This window comes from Drosophila busckii, chromosome X (genome assembly GCF_011750605.1).
Source record: "Drosophila busckii strain San Diego stock center, stock number 13000-0081.31 chromosome X, ASM1175060v1, whole genome shotgun sequence".
Lineage (NCBI taxonomy): Eukaryota > Metazoa > Arthropoda > Insecta > Diptera > Drosophilidae > Drosophila > Drosophila busckii.
Window position 1 is genome coordinate 11262322 of NC_046608.1, and position 17228 is coordinate 11279549.

Here is a 17228-nt window from a genome sequence, read left to right on the forward strand (position 1 = left end):
CATTGCGTCTCTCTCTCTCTCTCTCGCTCTTGTGCTCTGTTGTTTTTTTTTTTTACATCGGTCGTTGCCCGTGCATTTGTTTCTGGGGTCGTTCCTGGTCGTTATCCTATATACTGAGAAAAATCTATTTTTATTTTTCATGCTTTATGCTCTTTGCCAGCCCCCCCCTCCTGCGCCCATTGCATGCCACTTCGGCATTGCTGTTTGGCTCCTACATTGGATTCCGGGTTAGTTGACAGCCTGGCAGGTTGGCTTGCCGGCAGGGATTCGCATCGCCTGGCAAGCGTCTGCTCGCTCGCCATGTTGTTGTTGTTGAGCAAACAATTGCAACAGCAACAACAACAACAACAAGGTTAAATGTAAGCGACTTGCTGACGCCTGAGCAAGGATATTCAAGAACTTTAAGCAATTGCCTGCCGGGCCTTGCATAACCGCAGACAAATTTTGTTATATCTGTGTGGTGTCCTTAATATTGGCTGTGATATATTCGTAGCCAAGTTAATTGAGACAGTTATACATTAGCTCATAGTTAGTGCAAATTCAAATATAAAATGCTGAATTCAAATACTTTTGTTAGTCAAAGTTAACTTTATTAATTTTCGATTTATTTGCACTTTGAGCTCAGCAGACACTTTCATTTCTAATGATATATTCATATTAGTTAACAATTTTATTTAAAGCACATTCATTTAAGCCAAATTGACTAAAGTACAACAATCTGTGCATAAATATGAAAGACGATTAATTGAAATTCTTATTTGACTGCAATAATTTCAATTTACTTTTGTAGCTTCAAGTTTATTTATTTAATCAAAGCAATAAACAAAATTTAAATAATGTGCTAATGTTAATTGTTAGTTTTAACAAAATTACAAAATTAATGTTTAAACAAACAATAGCAAACTGCCATTTGATTGCCATATAATCAATATTAAGCTGTAATTGAACATTGGAAATTGAAATTGAAATGGAAATTGATGTGGCATAATTAACTTTGACTAGTTAATAGTATTTCAATCTCATTTTAGGCGGGAAATTGTCATTGCATTTGTTATTATTTTCATTGTTGTTGTTGTTCTATTTGCGGTTGCTGTCTATGTCAATTTGCATTATTCTTCCGCATTGTTGTTGTGACTCTTTGAGGCTTCGTTAGAGTCGGAAACAGGTGCCCCTAAGGTTAGTGAGGTCCATGGGGTGGCTGGGCTGGCTGGCTGGCTGTGTGGCATGCAACTTGTGTGCAGTGACATTTTAGAGTTCAAGTTGCGGCAGGCCACACGACACACAAGTGCCCCACTACGCATATACTACAGACATGCAATAAGCTCGCTTGCACTTGGTTGACCTTTCATCCAGTCTGTCTGTCTGTTTGTCTGTCTGCCTGTTGTTGTTGCTGTTGCATTTGCCGGGTTAATGATTGACACACAAACACAACAACAACAACAACAACAGTAGTGGCAATTTCAAAACAGAAGAACAAGAGCAAACGACAAGTCAATCAACTTGCTGAGCTAAGAGCGCGCGCCATTTAAGAGCGCAACATCTGAGCATGAGAGAGCTAGAGCGAGAGAACGTTATTAACAGCGCTGCTGTTGAGCGCAATGTTAACAGCGAGAGCGTGTTGCAGGTTTGTGTACGTGCTACAAACTGCTGCTGCCAAAAATATGCAGCAGATGGCGCATTTGTTGCTGCTGTTGCACACGTTGTTAACGCGCATACCAACAGATGGCGCCAGCAACGCAGTGCGGCTAATTCAAAATTTCAAAGCAATGCAATTCGTTTTACTAAAATAAACGTTACTTAAAAAGTAATGAAACAAAGTGAGCTGAGCAAACATTTACAACTATTTGTAGCACAAGTTATAAAAAAAAGAGCAGCAGTAGGCTATTAAATTGTAATAGTATTCGTAAGTTAGTCCAGCAGTTGAAATTGTGTTGAAGTTTACAAAATATATTGTAGTTATATATTTATTGTGATTTTCTTTTGATTTTTGCAGCACATTTCTTGCGCGCTTTAATTGCACGGATCCGTATCTAGCAGTGCTGAGATCGGCAACCAAACCCATTAAACGAACTAGAGACAAGTTAAGAAGCAGCAGCAGCGCCAGCAGCAGCAGCAGTAAATCGTATAATACAAATTTGCAGAGGCTTCAATTCAGAGACAGAGACGAGAGGTAAGTGCCGAGAGTTCGAATTAGATTTGTGTTATGCCAACTGAATTTGCTTGTTATATTTTTATATGGCAGCGTCTGCTGCCAAGGTTGTTATTGTCGATTGACTAGTTAGCGCGCGCGGTATCCTTGCAAAAGGATGTTATGTTTTTGCTTTTGTTCGAGAGTGTGCTGCTGTTTTGTTTGTTGTTGAGGTACAATGGACTCCAGCTAGAGAATCTGTGCCAACAACCTTCGCAGTCGAGGCAAAGTAAACACGTATACGTATTTTGATGTAAATAACATACGTACGTGCAGTCATAAATACTGTAACTGCTGCGGAGCTTAGCATGAGCGACCCGGGAGCTTAGCCTGGGGCTGGCACTGGGGCGTTGTGTCTGCCGTGTCGCCGCCTTTTGAAGCACACTCCAAAGTACGTGACTGCAACTTGGGGGCATTACGTATACGTACTGCAAGCAACATTAACGCTAACGCCAACGTCAACGTCAGCGTCAAGGATTCGTTCGTCGCACATATATATATATATATATATATATGTGTGTGTGTATATATGTTGACTGGCATCGCTTGGTTGACTGGCTTTTATGTAAGGCCAAACTCGTGCTACTGTTTGCTACCACCCAAACAGCCAAGCAGCCAAACAGCTTTGCTAGCGACCTACCCCAAGCTACCAGCGGCTGTCCTTCAGTCTGCGAGTGCAACGAACGCTGCCCTTTAACCTACATACGTAAATTCACAAGCAGCGCGCACATCCAATGACGTGCGGGGGGGCGAGTCTCGGGGGCTGTGTCGCATACGCAACAAGCAGCAGCCAGACCAAAACAAATACAGCCTCAAAGGATACACGTTGGACAAATAAAAATATATATATATATATATATATATATATGCATGTGTTTAATATTAACTACAGTTGACTGCAGCTTTAGTAGTTTATTTATCTGCGCGCAGATTAGTTGCTATACAAATTTTAATTAAATAGCTGAACAAAGCTTCAATCAACTGCAATATTATGCTAGAGCTAATTATGCGTTAATTGACATACAAAATAGATAAGTGCTCATGCATTTAGCTGCTGCCCAATCGAAACCCAATTAGAGCGCATTAAGCCTTTAGCCTTTATTCATAACAATATCCTAGTGCAGCAAGCATTAGCTTTGGATTTAAAGCAAAACTTAGGCATGCATTATTTGTATTTATTAATGCTTGTTAAACATTTTGGCATCAGTTATTGCCCATTTTATTTCTATTCATTCTGTTTGGATAGAAAGATTAACCAAATAGTTTTGCCTAATTGAATTTTCATGTGTTAGCTCTATAAGATATTTAAGCTTTTCTAGTTAGAACAGCTGACTAGTGTATGTTTCTATTTTATTTATATTATAGTCTATAAACTTGTCGTATACTTGATATGCTGCGTATACTTGCTGAGAGCCAAGCGAGCAATAGTAAAGCTTTGAAGGCTTAGGCATCTTATTAGTTGCCCAAACGAAGTGCTTAGAATCAATAATACAACTAGTCGTATACTTGATATGCTCAATTTCATACGCAGCGTGCGCTAACTTTCGATAAGAGTTAAGCAATTCTTTTTAAATACAAACTACAGTTAGCTTTGCTATTAATTTAACTTATTAGGTGAACAGCTATGTCAAGTGAATGCAAAAATGAGTGCGCAGCGCTTTTTAGGGTCTAAATTATTGATCAGTTGATGCTGCTGCTTATCTCAGCAAACTCAACTGATGTTGCATGCAGCACAAGGCAAAAGCCAGCAGCTTCCAGCTGGTGGCAATCAATGCTAGTTGCAGCCGCAGACGCCGCCGCCGCCGCCGCCGTCGCCACAGCGGGAGGCGGACATGTCTATTACGCCATCAACAACAGCAGCAGCAGCAGCAACAACAACAATAATAATAATAATAGCAGCAGCAACAACAAATAGCTAACTGCATGCACACACATGTGTGTGTGTGTGTGTGTGTGTGCCCTAACGGGTGTTCGTTCGTCAAATAGTTGGGTGGTTGAGTCGTCGTCGTCGTCGTCGTTGTTCGTGTTGCTTCTATTTACATTGGGCAGCGCTCGCTTGCGCTGGCGCCGACGCGACGTCGCTTTGCTGCTATAATGCAGTTTGCAGCGCTGCAGCGTCGAGCAGCGCAGCGAGCAGGCAGCGCAGAGCGACAAGCGACGCATCGCAGACGCTCAGACGAAAGCGAAAGGCCATTGTCCGGAATTTTGTTGACCTACTAAGAGGCAGAATGTAAAGTACGAGCCAGCAGGCTACACTGTCATTGCCGTTTGCCGAATGCCGAACGCCGAACGCCGCACGCCGCACGAGCCGAGTGAGCCGAACAGCCAAACGAGCGAGCGAGCGGCGAAAGCTTTTCGAAAAGCTTTGACTTCTGGCGGGCGGCGCGCGCGTTCTGCATAAAGTTTTTTGTTTCGTCATTTTTTTTGTTTTTGAAAGTTTTGCTACAATTATAGCTCTAAACGAAAAAAAGCAACAACAGCAACGAGCAGAGCAGAGCAGAGCAGCGCAGCGCAGCAGCAACTAATGCGCTGCTCTGCATTTTCAATATCGTTGAAGTCAAAGCGCAATAGATACATGCATGCATACTTGAGTGTGTGTGTGTGTGTGTGTGCGGCAAGTCATTCACCTTTTGGCCGTAGCGCGCTCTCTTTGGCGCGCGCTCTCTCTCTTTGACGCTCTTGCTGTATTTTTATTTTGCTGTCGCTGTCAAGCTAAGCTTATGAGGAAATACTTTTGACGCTCTCTCGCGCTCGCTCTCTCGCTCAATTGGCTGCGCAGCTGACTTAACGCCTACGCAGCAATACAAACACACACACACACACATACATATATATTTTTATATATGTAGGCGGCAATAGAAAACGAAGCGCTGCGGCCGCAAAATTTTTGATGAGCAATGAATGATGTTTTTACTTTCTCTTCGCAAATAGAAAATAATTACAGCCACACACACACACACACACGCACACACATTGCTAAAAGAACTCACAATGACTCGCACTTGGCGCTTTTTGTGTGGCAGCCGTTTTCAATTTTCATCACATAATCATTTTGTATGCTGTAATTCAAAATTCATACGTTCTGGCATTTCACACATTTTATTCCCTTTGCCTCCCCTGCGCCCACAGTTTGTGGCAGTCACAGTTACGCTTTGTTGCACAGAAAGTTCAGCACGGCTCGTTGCATGGGGCACAAACAAAAATCTGCCTGCACCCAGAACCCCCAGAACCCCCAGAACCCCAAACGCTGAATGGGCAAACTTTGGCGAGCTTTAACCTAGTTTAAGGTCATATCCAAGTCAAAGACAAAAATCAAGCACACAAACCAAACGTGCTAGTTGCTTAGCTGAGGTGGGGTGGGGTGAACCCAACAGTGGGTGGCACATAAATAACGCTTATGGAAATTCGAAATTTGTATTTAACTGAATAGCATTAGAGGGAGTGTGAGTAAGAGAACCCTTTTAGCTATAAAATTTAGCGGGAATTCAAGTTGTTGCCGCTACCTCAACTAATTTCCTCTACTCACTACTTTGTAGACTTGAATTTTTATCATCTCATTGTTAGTTACACAAATCACTGAACTGACAGCCTCTCAAGATTGTTCAGTGTCAAGAACAAGTATTAAGTCTATTTATTATATTTATTATGGCTCGTTAGCATATTTGTCTATGTGCGCATAGCTTACGCGCATTTTCGACAGTGTCCAAAATTAAGGTCACAATAATCTTGACATTGCGCACAATACAAATCCACACACACACACACGCACACCCAAGCGTCTACCGTAGCTAGATAAACTCAGAAGAAACTTTGACGATGACATCGGCTATGCTCAGACCAGCGACCACCCCAAAAAAAACGCACCCAATCATCCCATTAGACGACCCCCCGCTCTTTATCTCTCTGCTGCGCTTGTTCTCTTTTTTTTATTTTGTTGCTTATCAGTCGCGCGCCTCGTCAACGAATTTGTTCTTTTAATTTTTATACTCAAAACGAAAAAGAAAAAAAAGTCAGTTTATTGCTTTGTTTGCTATGACTGTTGACGCTGGTGATAATGAAATTGAAATTTCATTGCTAATTGCGTTTAATATTTATAATTGACCTAAATAAATTGCGATTGGGCAAAAAGAAGAAGCAAAAACAAAAGCAAAGCAAATGCGAACAAAAACAAAAGAACAATCAGCGCTGAAATTTCATAAATTTAATACAATAAAGAAAGCGAGCAAGCAAAAGCTAAATAGCTGCATATAGTATAGATATATCTATATATCTATAGATAATGCACATATGCATGCGATTTCGTATTCTATGTGTGATTAAACACAAACCAGAGCCGCCCGTCGTGGTTCACACGTCATTACCACATACGGGGAATGCATCTGTGGTGTGTCCCCATCTGTAGCTACAGTGCTATATCCTGTAAATCTGAAAGGATGTGGCTCAACTCTAAGCAGCAGTTGCAATTCGTAGAATGAAGCGTTCAAATTTTGCTCAGTTCTTAAAGGTTTTTAGTTGGAAACCGTATTTATGATATGAGTAGGCAAGATTTTTAATTCGAATTCGAAAACAATATGCATTAATGCCCATATAGGCTTCAATTTATTTTGATTGATATACTGAAGTATTTAAAAATCGACTTTATGATTTATTTGTTAGAAGTTTTTATTTTTAGATATGAAGAATTTCGAGTTCGAAAACAATATACATTAATGCTTTTATAGGTTTCAATTTATTTTGATTGCAATACTGAAGTAACTAAAAAGCGCCTTTATTCTATATATGATTTATTTGTGAGAAGTTTTTATTTGTACATATGAAGAATTTCGAATTCGAAAACAATAGTAATGTTCAGTTCTTAAGAGTGAAAGTTTTTTATTGCTATAAAATAAGCATTTGGACACCTAATTTATGCTATGATTTTTAATTCGAATTCGAGTTCGAAAACAATATTTATTTGTTTGATATGCTCAAGTAGTTGCAAATAGAATTGTAAAAATTATATAGATAGAAGAATTTCGAATTCGAACTTTGTATATTTTTCATTAGAATTTATATTTATATTTATTTCATACGCTTAATTCACTTGCGAATGTGCAGGGTATTTGCTGCGTCGACACATAAACTTGTTGTGCTCAGTTTGCTTCGTTTCGTACGCCAATCGGCTGTGAGTTCGGCTCGCTTGGCAAATGCTCGTGGGGCTCGTAAGCTGTTCGCTTGTTCGGCTGCTCGAGAGACAAAAAGTAGGTGAAAGGTCTTCAACCTTTTTGCATGAAAACAAAATTGTGCACACACATGAAGAATGCACGTGTGTGTGTGTGTGTGTGTGCAGTTCTCTCAGTTGTTTATTAGAAGCGTAACAAAATATGTTCTATGGCTTGTGTGTGGTGGAGACATTAGAATTCAAAGCATAGGCAAAGTGCATGGCCAGGTGGGAAAGGTTGAGAGCGCTGGGGGCGGCGATGAACACAGCGAGCAATTGAGAATGCAATATTTGTTGCTATTTTTAGCCTGGGGCGTACGCAAACGCCCAGAATAGCAACAATAAAAACATTTGCACACACACACACACACACAGACAGACGCAGCCTGGACTTGGACCTATCCCAATAGCAAAGCGCAGGCGGCAGGTCGCGTCAACAGCGACGACGACGACGACGACGACGACGACGACGTTTTCCTGCTGCTCTTTTTTTTATTGTTGTTATTTTTATTTTTGCAATGCGATTGCGAGAGAGCGCGCGCAAAGCTTTTTTTTGAGAGAGCGGCAGAGAGCAGAAGAAGCAGCAGCTATTTGCAAATGCATTGCAAATTGGCAGCAAATGTTGTTGATAACAAAAGCAGCGGCAACAACAACGAGAGCAGCAACTACTACAAATAGCAAACGTCCCTCACCGCGACCCTCAAAAGCTTTTGCCTGAGCGACTGAGACGCAGACATAGACATTGATTTTTGCCTATGTGTGTGTGTGTGTGTGTGTGTGTGTGCACAACTCTATTTGCATTAGCAAACTGCTGCTAATCCCTGGGCTAGCAGCTAAAATATATCCAGGGTCGTCCATCCCTATGGCCAACTGGGGCAGCAGCAGCGGCTGCTCCCAGATGCTGCTGCTGCTGCTGCTGCTGCTGCCTGGTCAGGTCACTGACTCGACCTGGGCAACACCTGTGGCATTCACTCTACCCAATGCCCAATACCCAATCTCGCTTGCACTGATAGCCCAAAAAATATGCAGCTCAACTCTCGTTTTCTTTATCTTTTGCTTGCAGTCATTTCCATTTGCAACTGCGCCAGGCGCCAGTCACAGCCACAGACGTCAACTCAGCAGTTGGAGCTGCAACGTTTCCAGTTAGAGCGGTAAGTCTTAATGTTCTGGCTATATAAAGCTTAAGCTTAAGGTTGCTATGCAATAAGCTAAGCGTTGAAATCTTAGCTCAATTTATTGTTAAATAAAACTAAAATCAAACTCTATATAAGCAATTGCAAATTTTTCAAGCAATAGTCTTAACTATTTTAGCAACACTAGTCTAGTGTTGTTTAAAGCACTGCAAAGTAGCGAACTTTTGTTTAGCAGTTAACTTAAGCTATGCAGCTATTTAATTTAATAATAAATCAAAGTGTTGTGTGCTGTCTGATCAGTAATCTATATATATAACTAGCATTCCAGTAGTATATATATGCTATATAGCTATATAATATGCCTGCGCAATTGTTGCATAAGTTTGCTTTAGCTTGCGCATACCCTGGCGCACATTCTACGCATAGCAAAGTGTATAAAAAAGTAAAAAGAAATATTACGAACGCATACACACGAACACGCACACACACACACACACACACATAGAAAAGAAACTGTGCCAATGCCCTGACAACGGCACAAGGTGATGATGCAAACTGCAACAGCAACAACAGCAGCAGCAACAACAACAACAACAGCAGCAACAGCAACGAAGTCTTAGCAGTGACGCCAATTGCGATAATAGCTGCGAGCTAGCAGCAGCTACATGGGCGGCGCTAAAAGGGGGGCTGTTGTTGAAGTTGCAAACGGCGCAATCAGTTAACGAAAAATAGCAGCAAACTAAAGCAGTTGCCTTTAATATGTCGCGATAATAGTAAACACAGCTAAACTACACACTTTGCTATGGAAAGGTGCGCAGTTGCCCGCTCTGCCCACCTCCCTCCCTTTAACTGCAGTGGGCGCTTGTGCTGTGGGCTGGGGGTTGGGCTTTTGTCGAGGCCATTGGGGCGTAAGGGCAAAGCTAAGTCGACAATTTGCGCTTCGCTCTTTTGTTTGCCATGGCGCAAACAAGGAAGTGCATTTTATTAACTACCGCAGTCGCAGTCGCTGCTTCGTTTTTTTTTATGCTGCTGCCAGCAGTCAGAGGCCAATGTAAGACACAGCTCAGCTCAGCTCAGCTTTATATGCATGTGTGTGTGTGTGTGTGTTTGGTTAAAAAACAGGCCGAGCGTAGTGTAGTCTGCATTTGGCCATTTTGAAGTTGTTTGAACAGTGCGCCAAAGCCAAAGCGACAGCCTCTTCAACAGACCCCCCACCCCCCCTGCACTTTTAGCTCAACAACTTTTGCTTATGCAATGGAAAGTGGCAAAAAACATATCAAAGAAAAGCGTCAGGTAGTGGCTAAAGAAATAAAAAACTGCAGCGCATAGAATAAACTATAAACATGAATAATTTCAACTTGTTTGTAGTTTCTATAGCAAAGTCTAGACAATAGATTTAATACAGGAATTATATTGGGGCATTTTCATTCAAATTTATTGTAACTAACTCGAAAAGTATTAAAATGCAAATGCTTTCTTTTGTTTTTATAATTAAAATATAAAGTGTTCCAATATTATGATATACAAATTATTTATTTTAATTTAGTTAATAGTATTTTAGCTGCAGTTAGGCAAAAATCGTAGCTATTAAAAAGAAAAGTAAGAAAAGATTTAATACAAATTATTTATTTTCATTTAATTTATTTAAGCAAAAATCAAAAATCGTAGCTATTAAAAATAATAATCAATTTAATTTAATACAAATTATTAACCTATTGTTGTAAGCCATGCATTTAGTTCTATAAATAAAGTTTAGTTTTGCTTTTTATTGCTTGTTTTATATTAATTAATACACTTGGTTAATAAATAAATCCAAATTAGTTGCTTTAGCAATGGAATACGCATTCATTTTTTAGTAGTTTTTTGGTCTTTGGCTTTAAGCCTTAAGCGCTGAGGATTAAAATAATTTTTGTTGCCTTAAGTCCATCAACTCTGCTCATATCGCGCCACTGTAATGCGAATTGTTTGAATGCATTTACTTATTTATTACGTATACGCAGCTGTTGACTGTGTTCAAAGTGACTGCGTTTAATAAAGCAAAGCAGCATTCTTTTGTTATTGTAGAGTATGCAGCAAGTCGAACTGTTGCTTTAGCTTTAGCTTTTTCGCATTTGTGTGTGTGCTCGATTGCATTTGATTCGCTTGGCGGACAAGCAACTGCCAATAGCCGCCATTGACTCGTTGACCGAGCGACTCACTGAGCAAACACACACACACACACGCACACATATGAATATGCATTTGTTCAAGATTTGTAGTTGTCGTGCAATTGAAATTTGTTATCGAAATTGTAAACTCAACTCTGACTTGCTGAAATTAACTGCGCATTTGATTTTTTTTTTTTTTTTGTTCAGGGTGCGTGTAACAAATAGTTTGAGTTTGAGTTTGGCTAGCGCTTCGCTCATTGTTGTTGTTGTTGTCTGTTATGCGTATTTGCAATGCACATTACGTATACGCAGTGCTTGACGGGCAAACAATAATAACATTATTGTAGGTTAATGTAAACTAAAGTAACTGCCAGTTGCCAATTTTTTGAACGCGCTCTCTCCCTTTCTGACACACACACACAAGTCGCTGTCGCCGTCGCCGTCACTGCTGCTGTTGCTGGCAAAGAAAGTGAATCAAGTACAAAGCGCTGGACGGACAACAAGACATGCGGAAAGAGTGAAAACAAATGAAATTACATAAAAGTAACAACGAACCCACGAACAGATACAAACACATGAATGCCAATCAGGCAAAAACAAATAAAAATCGGAGTAAAAAAAGCAGAAACAACGAGTCAGAGTATAAAGTGTAACGAGCAGTTGGAGGGCAAGAGAGCGAACGAGCGAGCGAGCGAGAGAGCGCACAAGTCTTGATCTCCAACGTCAGCATGTTGAACTTTTGCACTCTCCGCTCAGTTCTGGCAAGCAGTATGTGTGTGTGAGCGAGAGAGCAAGTGAGTTCTCTCTACACTTGGTGCTTGGCTTTCACAACTATTCCCGTTTTTTCGTTTTTGCTGGCACTTTACTCAAAAACTTCACACCAACAATATCAACAACAACAACAAGAGCAGCAGCAGCAGCACTTTACTCTTGCGCTCTCTCTCTCTCTCTCTTCACACACTACTTCAGTTTACTTTAGCTTCAGCTTCAGCGCTTCGCTCTTGCTGCTTGCCACTCATTCGGCGCTTTGCTTGAAATTGGGTCAGCCATTGAACCCGTTGACGACACACACACACACAGACACACACACGCACATATATAACGTCGGCATTGGCGTTGACGTTGACGTTGACGTTGCTGCTGACGTTCGCTGTGGCTGCTCAGTCGCTCACTGCTGTCACTTACATGCGAGCGGTGTGCGGTGGTGTGCGGGGGTGTGTGGGAGGGGGGAGGTCAGTTCAGAAGACAAGCCACAGTTAGAGCCGCACGTGTTCTTTGCCGTAGTCTCAGTTTCGCAGCTTGCCGTCAACTGCGGCAGCGACTGCGACAGCGGCTCAAAGCGTCGTCGTCGTCGTCGTCGTCTCTCGATCGCATTTTGGCTGCGGCCAAGCCGTGCATGAAACTTAAGGTTATGGTCACTCGCTAACTATTGCGCCGCCCCCCGCTCGCTCCACGTGACCCAACAGCGCTGCTTTGCTTTTTTTTCACATGCGTTGGCCACGCCTCGCCACGCAGCCAAAACAGACAAAACACAAAAATAAAAAAAAAGGTAAAGAGCTAAATAAAATAATAATAACCGAAACCGAAAAAATTTCACTTTCACATCAATTACGACAATGGCAACTACAACGCTGAAGTACTGTACTTGAAAAAGTTCAACTCGCTACACACACACACACACACACACACACATGCATATACACAAATCGTAGTTATGACAGTTTCATTTGCAGATCGACAACTTGAAGCTTGTAGCTTCGCCTAGGCCTCATCCTGAGCTCCCAACACTTTCTTCAGCTTCAGCTGCAGTTGCTGCTGCATCTTTGTTGATGCTTTGGGCTTTGGGCTGACAGCTCCTTGAAGTGATTCATTCAAGTGTGCGCATTATTTTGCTTGCTCAGTGCAACGAAAGCGCCGCTGCCCACATGTCAATGAACGTTTAATGGCCAACTTGACGCCCTTTTTTTGTTTTTGTCTGTCTTGCTGCGCTTTTATTTTTGCTGGCCAAAACCAAAAACTGGAAGTTCAAGTAGCAACGCTGATGATTGCTGCTTCAGGCTCAAAGCCAAAATATTTGCAAATATTAAAAGCAAAGAAACGCATATGCGCTGCTATCGATAGTATCGATAACTGCTTGTAATGAAAGTCAGTCAAGCAAGTTTTCTGTCAGTTGAAGCTTTGCACTTTTAGCGTTGCTATCGAAATTTTCCATATACATAATGCTTCTGGAATTTGATTTGCACTTTGTATGCCCAAATCTATAGATCTGCGAACTTTAAGCTGAGCATAAGAGCTAAAGCGATTACTAAAAAGTATTTGAATGAAATACATAAAGAAAGTAATAGATTCACATGAATGTCAATTGAATTTCGAGCGCATTTGTTGCTTTGCACTCTTATCGATACTATCGATTACTACAAAGCATTTAAATGAAATATGTACATAAAGATAGTAATACATGCAAATGCAGTTTTTATATTCATATTGAATGCGTATTTGTTGCACTTTTATCGATACTATCGATAGCTGCTTAGTGCACAATTGAAACACACGAAGCTTAGGCCAAATTGATTTTGAGCACAGTTGTCAGTTAGTTAGCTAGTTAAATATTAATAACTATAGTAAGCTTACTTGAACTGCTTATAATTGTTATTATTAATATTTTCTTAGCTACCGTTATGTTTTTGGCTTTACTCGCATATAACCAATCAATGAAACTCAATAGCCCAGTAGAACTTGTTGCACAAGTTTCCAAGCCCAGAGCTGCATGTGTGTGTTCTGCTAGGCCCCCCACTAGCCCCCCTCAAGTGCAGAAGGGTCTATGCAACGAACATGTGTTGTCGCTCTTAACGGTTTTGCTTAGCGGCTTTTGAAGCCAAACTAACAAACCGGTTACAGTGTCAAAAATCTTTAATGTCGTTGCAGCTTTTAATTTTTTTTATTTTTGGGGGTCAACATACATGGGTCAGATGCTGTGTGCTGCACTCTCTCTCTCTTTCTCTCTCTCTTGTTGGCTACCACACCTTCTCGTTTGCCAGCAACACAAGACAACAGTTAAGTTTGTTGTTTTGCGTTATTCTGTCGCCCCTTTTTCGTATTTTTTTTTTTGGGGCTTGTTTGAAACGCTTTTTTGGTAGCTTAATTTGTGCGTCTTGTTGTTGTTTCTTTCTTTCTTTCTGTCTTTCTTTCTTTCATTTTAGTTGTCTTTTTTTTCTTTAGAAAATAAACTTGAACTTGCCCGTTCACTTTTACTCCGTAACTCTGCGTCGCAGTCGCTGCTCACTTATTCATATATGTATGTGTGTGTGTGTGTGTGTGTGTGTGTTATTGTTGCTCTGTTTGCTTGTTGGTTATACTTCTTACTTACTGCTCTTGTTGGCGATGCTTTTGGTTAAAGATTACATCGCAACGTCGTTCGGTTGATCATGAAAATTTTCAATTCAAGTTTAGTGAAATTTTTTGTAGACAATGAAATCAAAATGCAAATGCAAAGGGCAAGCGAGCAAGTCATAGCTGCGCCTTGGGCAATGTTTAAACTAAAGTTAATCAATTTATTCTATGCCTGCAATAAATAGAAAGTTGCGACAGAATCTGCGATTACTTCATTACTGCTTTAGAAATAGAAAGTAAATACTTTGATTTTAACTAACTAGCTGGCTGGCTAACTAAGTGGGCGTGCAGTGGGTGGGTGGGCAGTGGGTGGCTGGCGCTGTTTGATTGTTGTGGCTGTTGCATCAGGCAACAAAATGCGCCCACGAGTCGAGCAACCGCCAAATGCGGCAGGCGAAAGTTTACTGGGACTATGACCGCTTAGAATGTCTACACACACACACACACACACACAAGCACACACATACACACACGCATGCATGTATATATAGACACATACGGAACAGACTCTGGAACTTGAAGCGGAATTTTTCGTTGCTTTTGCTTTTGTTGCAGCTGTCAGTGCAGCAAGCTGGGGCGGCAAAAGGGGCGGGCGAACCTCATAGAAGTGTCTACAGCACTTTGCTGTCTGTGTGTGTGTGTGTGTATGTGTGTGTGTGTGTGTGTGTGTGCGTGCGTGCGCTTATCTCAGAGTCGTTGCCTTGAATGTAGGGCAGTAGTTGGCACTCGAGTGTTGTTGTTGCCGCTGCTGCTGCTGTTGCAGTTGCACTCACTCCAACACACACACACACACACACACACATGCTTGTCTCTTGCGCTTGTGTGCGTGTGTGCGCAAAGTCATTGACTTTTTGCTAATAAAAAATTCGGCATGGAAATATGTTTTGCAAAAAGTTTCTTTACAATTGGCTCGCTCGCTCGTTCGTTTTGCTTGGCGTTGATTAAATATTAGCGCACAAACTTAACGCTAGAAAAGGTCGAGGACTGCAATTTAATGCGCGTTGCGTGCACACGTCACGTATACGTAATATGTGATCACAAAATTACGCATACGCGCAGCAAACTTGAACTTTTCATATCATGCAGTCAGTCAGTCAGTCAGTCAGTCAGTGAGTCAGTACAGCAATTATTATTATTCGAATGCTGATTTATTTAGAAACTTACTGCATCTTAGCCTTGACAGTAATATATTTGTTTTGATTAAATGCAGCGAGCGATGCTGCTGCTGCTCTCGTTGCCACTACAAATGAATAGCCCATAAATATTGTGAATAAAGCGCTAGATGACTCCCTCGACTCGACTCGACTCGGCCTGGCAGGCAAAGCAAGCAAAGCACCAACAGCAGCTAAAATAACCACATGCTTGTTTTTTTTTTATTCTTTTTGTCTATCTATGTGTGTGTGTGTGTGTGTGTAATAAGACATTGCTGTCTGTAAATAAGGCATAAGAATTAGGTTAAAAGTTTATAGAGCAATGCAGTGATTTCAATACACACACACACACACACACACACATATAGCTATGTATATGTTTATCTGTATGTCTGTGTGTGTGTGTTTTTTTAACGTTTGCTATCAGCGCCTCAAGTGGTTACATGGTCGTCGCCATTGCATGGTCGAAGGCTGCGCCAGTTTCAATTGCACATGACAAAACGCGCGTTGTCGATGAAATGTCAACGCTCCACGTGCCACGTGCCCCAGCCCCAACCACAGAGTTGACTAGGATCAGAAAGATTTATAGCAGTAAATTCAAACAGTGGATGCCAAGCCAGTTTGACTAATAAGACAAAATTTATAACAATAATTTGAACACATTTAACACTATGCATTCATTTTTATAAATTTTGTATTTTTTAACGAGCATTTAAACTATAATAATATTATTTATATACTATTTATTAAATTTAATATTTTAGCGCCACTTTATTGCAGCCCTTGCCCTGAAATTAGCTTAATTTGAAATTAATGCAATCAAAATTACTCAGTTTTGTGTTTTAAATATAAATAAGCAGTTTAGTTCAGCATTGCTTGATATATATTTATATATTTAAATGCCAATTTCATAGGTTGCTGTACCTTTAGTTTAATAATTTTTTGATAGGCACATTAATATATTTTACATTTGAAATAAAAAAGCATAAGAAATTTTTAAAAATCAATAACATGGAATGTTGTTTGTTAACTTTGAATGCGAATGCAAAACTGTATGAATTGCAGTCTTTGAAATTTATGGCTGTAAAATTAAGCTGCTTAATTTTGGTTTTTCAATAAAAAAAAGTGACCAGCAGTAGTTTTCAATAAGCTAGAAATGCGTTTGAAATCAAATTTCCTGGGAAAAGTGCACGCAAATTCTAAATAACTATGTTTATATTCATATGTGTGTGTGTGTGTGTGTGCAAATGAATGCTGTGCAACAAAATAGAAGCTTATTGAAATTCCATTGCAAGGATTAACACGGCAGCTAGGTAACTAACTAGGCAGATAGAGTGTCCTGGACACACATGTGTGTGTGTGTGTGTGAGATAAAAACATTTCAAAGAAATAACAAATAAGAGTGGGAGAACATGAAGTGTTGGCATAAATAGTTGCTGTTGTTGCTGCTGCTTTTGCTGTAGTGCACAATAGACTAGGAACACACACATACATAGACAGCAGAGCCAAAGCCAAAGCCAAACAGCAAGAGGTAAACGAACAAATGTAATCACACACAAGCTGAAAAGAGAGCGAACAAGAGCAAGCAGCGATGCAGTGGGCGAGAGCGCGAGCGAGAGAGAGAGCGAGAGCGAGCGCATCCAAACTAAGGAAAAATAATAATAATAACGTACAAATGAAAAAGCTAAGCATAGCGGTTAGGACTGAAACTGAGAGGCGAAGAGAGAGATAGACAGAGACACAGAGAGAGAGAAGAGCACACGTCGCAGTGGGTCAAAGACCTGTAGGAGGTCGTTTCAGCCGTTGCAGTGGCAATAGGCAACGTACAATACCACGGCGATGGCGACAACGGCGGCAGATAGCAAACACACACACACACACACAGAGGCAGAGAGACAGAGCAGCTGGCAGCTTGCACTATTTAATAACAGAAAAGCTAACAACGACGTCAGCAGCAGCAGCGCTGCTGCATGCAGAGAGTGCAGCGTTGAGAGAGCGCGTGAGAGCGTGAGCGCGAGA